At 58.5% G+C, this 5272-nt stretch overlaps 1 long non-coding RNA gene across 1 annotated transcript; it reads left to right on the top strand.

The window, feature by feature from the left end:
• The first annotated feature begins 3704 nt into the window (after positions 1-3704).
• LOC143736646 (uncharacterized) lies at positions 3705-5072 on the top strand. The gene is made up of 2 exons (XR_013203531.1): positions 3705-4048; positions 4899-5072. It is a non-coding gene; the product is annotated as an uncharacterized LOC143736646 (long non-coding RNA).
• Positions 5073-5272: the final 200 nt, after the last annotated feature.

The following is a 5272-nucleotide window of genomic DNA, read 5'->3' as shown; positions in this document are numbered from 1 at the left end:
TATAGTGTACAGGGGGAAACACACTTCTTATACTGCTCGCTCATATTCTTTGGTTTTTATATATATATATATATATATATATATATATATATATTGTGACGAGCGTCCTCGGATTAATCAGCATCGCCCTGGCAACCAACACAAAACACCTGCACCTCCTCATCGCTGGCTGGTCGGTCACAGCTGCTCCCAATCAGCCCACAGCCACATAAGCAGCACATGCCTAGCAAAAAGACAGACGCTAGTCTCGAACCGAATGAAAGCGCTGGTCTAACCTTTCTCTCTGTTCTCCCCAGAAAGCAGCGAGTGACTGACAGCCTACCGTTTTGGAACACGTTTTGGACACCCACTTTCGTTGGGATTGAACACCGGAGAGCACTTAAAGCACCAGCCATCACGCACCGGCTTACCTTCTTTCACCAGTTTTGTTTAATTGTAAATAAATCCACCCTCCAGGGCCTTTTCACGAAGCCTGCCTTGTCAAGTGATTCTTCACTCCGTGACAGTGGTGGAGAATGCAGGCAAATTCATGAAGAATCACCGACAAGTTCACCGCCCCAACTCCTAATTTTTTCCTTTTTTTCTTTTTTTGGTCTGTGCACCACAGGTGGCGGAAAGCGGCACGCTCATCCCCGCGATGGAGGAAGTGTTACAATGCCTCGCTGAAGTGAGCATCCGCCAGCAACAAATCGTGGAACATCTCGCCACTTGCCAGGGCAGGACGGAGGAAGAACTCACCGCCATCCGTGCCACCGCCGCCCAGCGCGTTCCGCTACCTGATCCTCGCGCTCAAGCAACCCGCCTGCTGCCGAAGATGACCGCTGATGACGACGTGGAAGCCTTCCTGCAGGTCTTCGAAACCACCGCTCAGTATGAAGCATGGCCCGAGGACGAGTGGGCACGCGCGCTGGCACCTCTCCTCACCGGAGAAGCCCAACGGGCTTATTTCTCACTTCCCCGTGCGGACGCCGAAGACTATAACGAAGTCAAGCGGGAAATTTTGGCGAGGCTCGGCCTCTCATCCATCTGCGCCGCCCAGCAGTTTCAGGAGTGGGAGTTCAAGCCCCGCGTGCCAGCCCGTGCCCAAGCAGCCGAGCTCAGCCGCATTGCTCATCACTGGCTCTTGGAAGGGAACCCCACCGCAGCTCAGGTAGCGGAACGAGTGGTGGTCGATCGCCTCCTCCGCGCTCTGCCCCGCGCACATCGACAAGCGGTTGGGATGAGGAACCCTTCCAACACCCTGGAACTCGTGGAGGCGATTGAGCTGGCGGATGCCATCCATCACCGCGAGGCTGGGGACCGAGCGCCGCCGTTTCCCCGGAGGGTGGTCCATGAGCGACGACCGCTCGAAGGGACCTCACGACCAGTCAGCAGGCCGACGGTTTCCCCACCGCGAGATGAGCCCATGCCCAGCGCTGAGCCACCGTCAACCCCGCGAGCGTGGTTGGCAGGTTGCATCGTCCACCAGCATGTACCATCGGGAGCCCCCGAGGCAGATGTGATGGTGGAAGGGAAACGTTTCCGGGCTCTGCTGGACTCAGGCAGTGCGGTCACCCTAATCCAGTCGCGGTTGTGCGCCCCCCGAAGCGGCCAGAAGAACTTCCTGCCGATTACCTGCGTGCACGGAGACACTCGCCAAGTACCGTCCCGTAGAATCACTATCTCGTCACCCCAAGGCACCTGGCCGGTGGAGGCTGGCCTGGTGAAGGACCTGCCGGTGGCCGTACTGCTTGGGAGAGATTGGCCCGGCTTCGACAGACTGCTTGCCGCCGCTACTCAGCCTGCCAGCCCAGAGGGGAACCGTCAAAGACGAAGACGGCCTCGAGGACCCCGCCGCCGACCGGCCCTGCTCGCCTCCGACAGCGGGAGAGATGGTGAGTCCCCTTCCCAGACTACTAATCTGTTTTATGATGTATACCAACAGGCTGCTGGAGGGGGCTCCTTCGCCAAGGAACAGCGGGAGGACGATCGGCTCAAGCACTGTTGGGCTCAGGTGCGAGTCGTCGATGGAAAAGACGTCCTCCCACGGCCCCATCCTCTCCCGCATTTTGTCGTTGAGAACGGCCTGCTGTACTGTGTCGCTCAGCGGAGGGGGGAGGAGAAGAAATTGCTGGTTGTACCCCGAGCCAAGACCGAAACCATCCTGGAGCTGGCGCATTCCCATCCCATGGCAGGACACCTTGGGGCAGCCAACACCACTCAGCGCATCTGCGACCGCTTCCTCTGGCCGGGCCTAGAGGCCGAAGTGAAGCGGTTCTGCCAAGCCTGCCCGGCCTGCCAGGTCACGTCACCCAGGACCCCACCCCCCAGCCCTCTCATCCCGCTGCCGATCATCGAAGTGCCCTTCGAACGGATTGGAATGGACATAGTGGGGCCGTTGCCAAAGTCTGCCCGGGGACACGAGCACATCCTGGTAATCGTCGACTATGCCACCCGGTACCCAGAAGCAGTCCCCCTGCGTAAAGCCACCGCGAAGTCCATCGCCCAGGAGCTGTTTCTGATGGCCAGCCGAGTCGGCCTCCCCTCGGAGATCCTGACTGACCAGGGGACCCCGTTCATGTCCCGGCTGATGGCGGATCTCTGCAGGCTGCTACGGGTGAAGCAGTTGAGGACCACAGTCTACCACCCTCAGACGGACGGACTCGTAGAGAGATTCAACCAGACCCTGAAGCAGATGCTTAGACGCGTGGCGGCGGAGGATAAGCGGGATTGGGACCTCATGATTCCCTACGTGCTCTTTGGGATCCGCGAAGTCCCCCAGGCCTCAACTGGCTTCACCCCCTTTGAGCTCCTGTTCGGCCGTCAACCACGTGGGCTCCTGGACGTCGCCAGGGAAGCCTGGGAGCAGCAGCCGGCCACTCATCGCACTATCATCGAACACGTTCGACAGATGAGAGAACGGATCGATCGAGTGATGCCATTGGTCCGGGAACACCTCAGCAAGGCCCAGCAAGCGCAGCAACGCCACTACGACCGGGCAGCCCAACCACGGGAATTCCAGCCCGGAGACCGCGTCATGGTCCTGGTCCCCAGCTCCGCCTGCAAGTTCCTGGCCTCCTGGAAAGGGCCATATACGGTGGTGGAAAGGATTGGACCAGTCACGTACCGGCTGAGGCAACCGGGTCGACGGCAGGCGGAGCAACTCTACCATATCAACCTCCTGAAGAAGTGGGTGGGGACTCGGGACCAGCTGGCTGCCTTGAGTCTCACCGATCCCGTGGTTGTTGACGTCAACCCTCATCTCTCGGCTGCCCAGAAGGTGGAGCTGCAGCACCTGGTCAGTCAGTTCCAAGATGTGTTCTCTTCCCAGCCCGGGCAGACCAGCGTGATCCAGCACGACATCAAGACACCCCCAGGAGTCATCGTCAGGCAACGGCCCTACCGCATCCCGGAGGCTCGTCGGCAGGCTATTGAGGAAGAGATCCAACAAATGCTGAAGTTGGGGGTAATTGAACCGTCCCGGAGTCCGTGGTCCAGCCCCATTGTGATGGTCCCAAAGCCGGATGGCACCCTCCGCTTTTGTAACGACTTCCGCCGCCTGAACGAAGTCTCCGAATTCGACGGGTACCCTATGCCTCGGGTCGACGAACTGCTGGACCGCCTCGGAAGGGCCCGGTACATCAGCACTCTAGACCTTACCAAGGGCTATTGGCAGGTACCGCTCTCTGAAGCTGCTAAGCCGAAGACTGCCTTCTCGACTCCCAGTGGCCACTGGCAGTACCGGACCCTTCCCTTTGGCCTGCACGGGGCCCCCGCAACGTTCCAGAGAATGATGGACATCATCCTGCGACCCCACCAGGCGTACGCAGCCGCCTACATAGATGATGTGGTGATCCACTCCGAGGCATGGGAGGACCATTTGGATCGTCTGCGGAGGGTGCTCTCGGAGCTCCGGCGGGCTGGACTCACCGCCAATCCCCGCAAATGCCACCTAGCCCTCTCCGAGGCCAAGTACCTGGGCTTCCAAGTCGGACGAGGCCTCATACGGCCGCAGGAAAAAAAAGTAGAGGCCGTCCACTCCGCCCCGAGACCCCGGACGAAGACCCAGGTACGAGCCTTCTTGGGGTTGGCGGGTTATTACCGATGTTTTATCCCCAACTTCTCCTCTTTAGCCGCCCCCCTGACAGACCTGACCAGGAAGGGGCAGCCGGAGAAAGTATGCTGGACCCAGGTCAAAGCAGCGCTTACGTCCTCACCCGTACTCCGTGCTCCCGACTTCAGCTGCCCCTTTTTGCTGCAGACGGATGCCTCCGACACAGGACTGGGAGCCGTCCTGTCCCAAATCCAGGGAGGTGAGGAGCATCCGATCATTTACATCAGCAGGAAGTTGTCCCCGGCCGAGAGGAAGTACGCCGCCGTGGAGAAGGAAGCCCTGGCTATCAAGTGGGCAGTCCTGGAGCTCCGGTACTACCTCCTAGGCCGCAAGTTCACCCTGATCACAGACCACGCGCCCCTTCAATGGATGGCCCGCGCCAAGGACACCAACGCCAGGGTGACTCGCTGGTTCCTAGCGCTCCAGGACTTCCACTTTGAGGTACGACATCGGGCCGGGGCCGCCAACGCGAACGCCGATGGCCTCTCACGGATCTGGACAGCGTATGCAGGTCTGTCAGGGGTCATTCCCCACCCTCCCCTTACTTCACCCCTGCTATCTCCATTCATTCACAGGACCAGAACGACGCTTGGGGGGGGGGAATGTGACGAGCGTCCTCGGATTAATCAGCGTCGCCCTGGCAACCAACACAAAACACCTGCACCTCCTCATCGCTGGCTGGTCGGTCACAGCTGCTCCCAATCAGCCCACAGCCACATAAGCAGCACATGCCTAGCAAACAGACAGACGCTAGTCTCGAACCGAATGAAAGCGCTGGTCTAACCTTTCTCTCTGTTCTCCCCAGAAAGCAGCGAGTGACTGACAGCCCACCGTTTTGGAACACGTTTTGGACACCCACTTTCGTTGGGATTGAACACCGGAGAGCACTTAAAGCACCAGCCATCACGCACCGGCTTACCTTCTTTCACCAGTTTTGTTTAATTGTAAATAAATCCACCCTCCGGGGCCTTTTCACGAAGCCTGCCTTGTCAAGTGATTCTTCACTCCGTGACAATATATATATATATATATATATATATATATATATTGATAAACTCCTGACAGAACAGACAAACACAATCGAGATTTCAGTTCACACACACAGAGCGCTGCTGAAGTGACAGAAGCTGGCGGCTTGTGTATTCAGGGGATATTTATAGCTTCCTGGTCAATGACGTC

The sequence above is a fragment of the Siphateles boraxobius genome, unplaced genomic scaffold (genome assembly GCF_051911475.1).
Source record: "Siphateles boraxobius isolate OS27281-9 unplaced genomic scaffold, OSU_SipBor_1 130, whole genome shotgun sequence".
NCBI lineage: Eukaryota > Metazoa > Chordata > Actinopteri > Cypriniformes > Leuciscidae > Siphateles > Siphateles boraxobius.
This window is presented reverse-complemented; position numbering and strand designations above follow the sequence as displayed.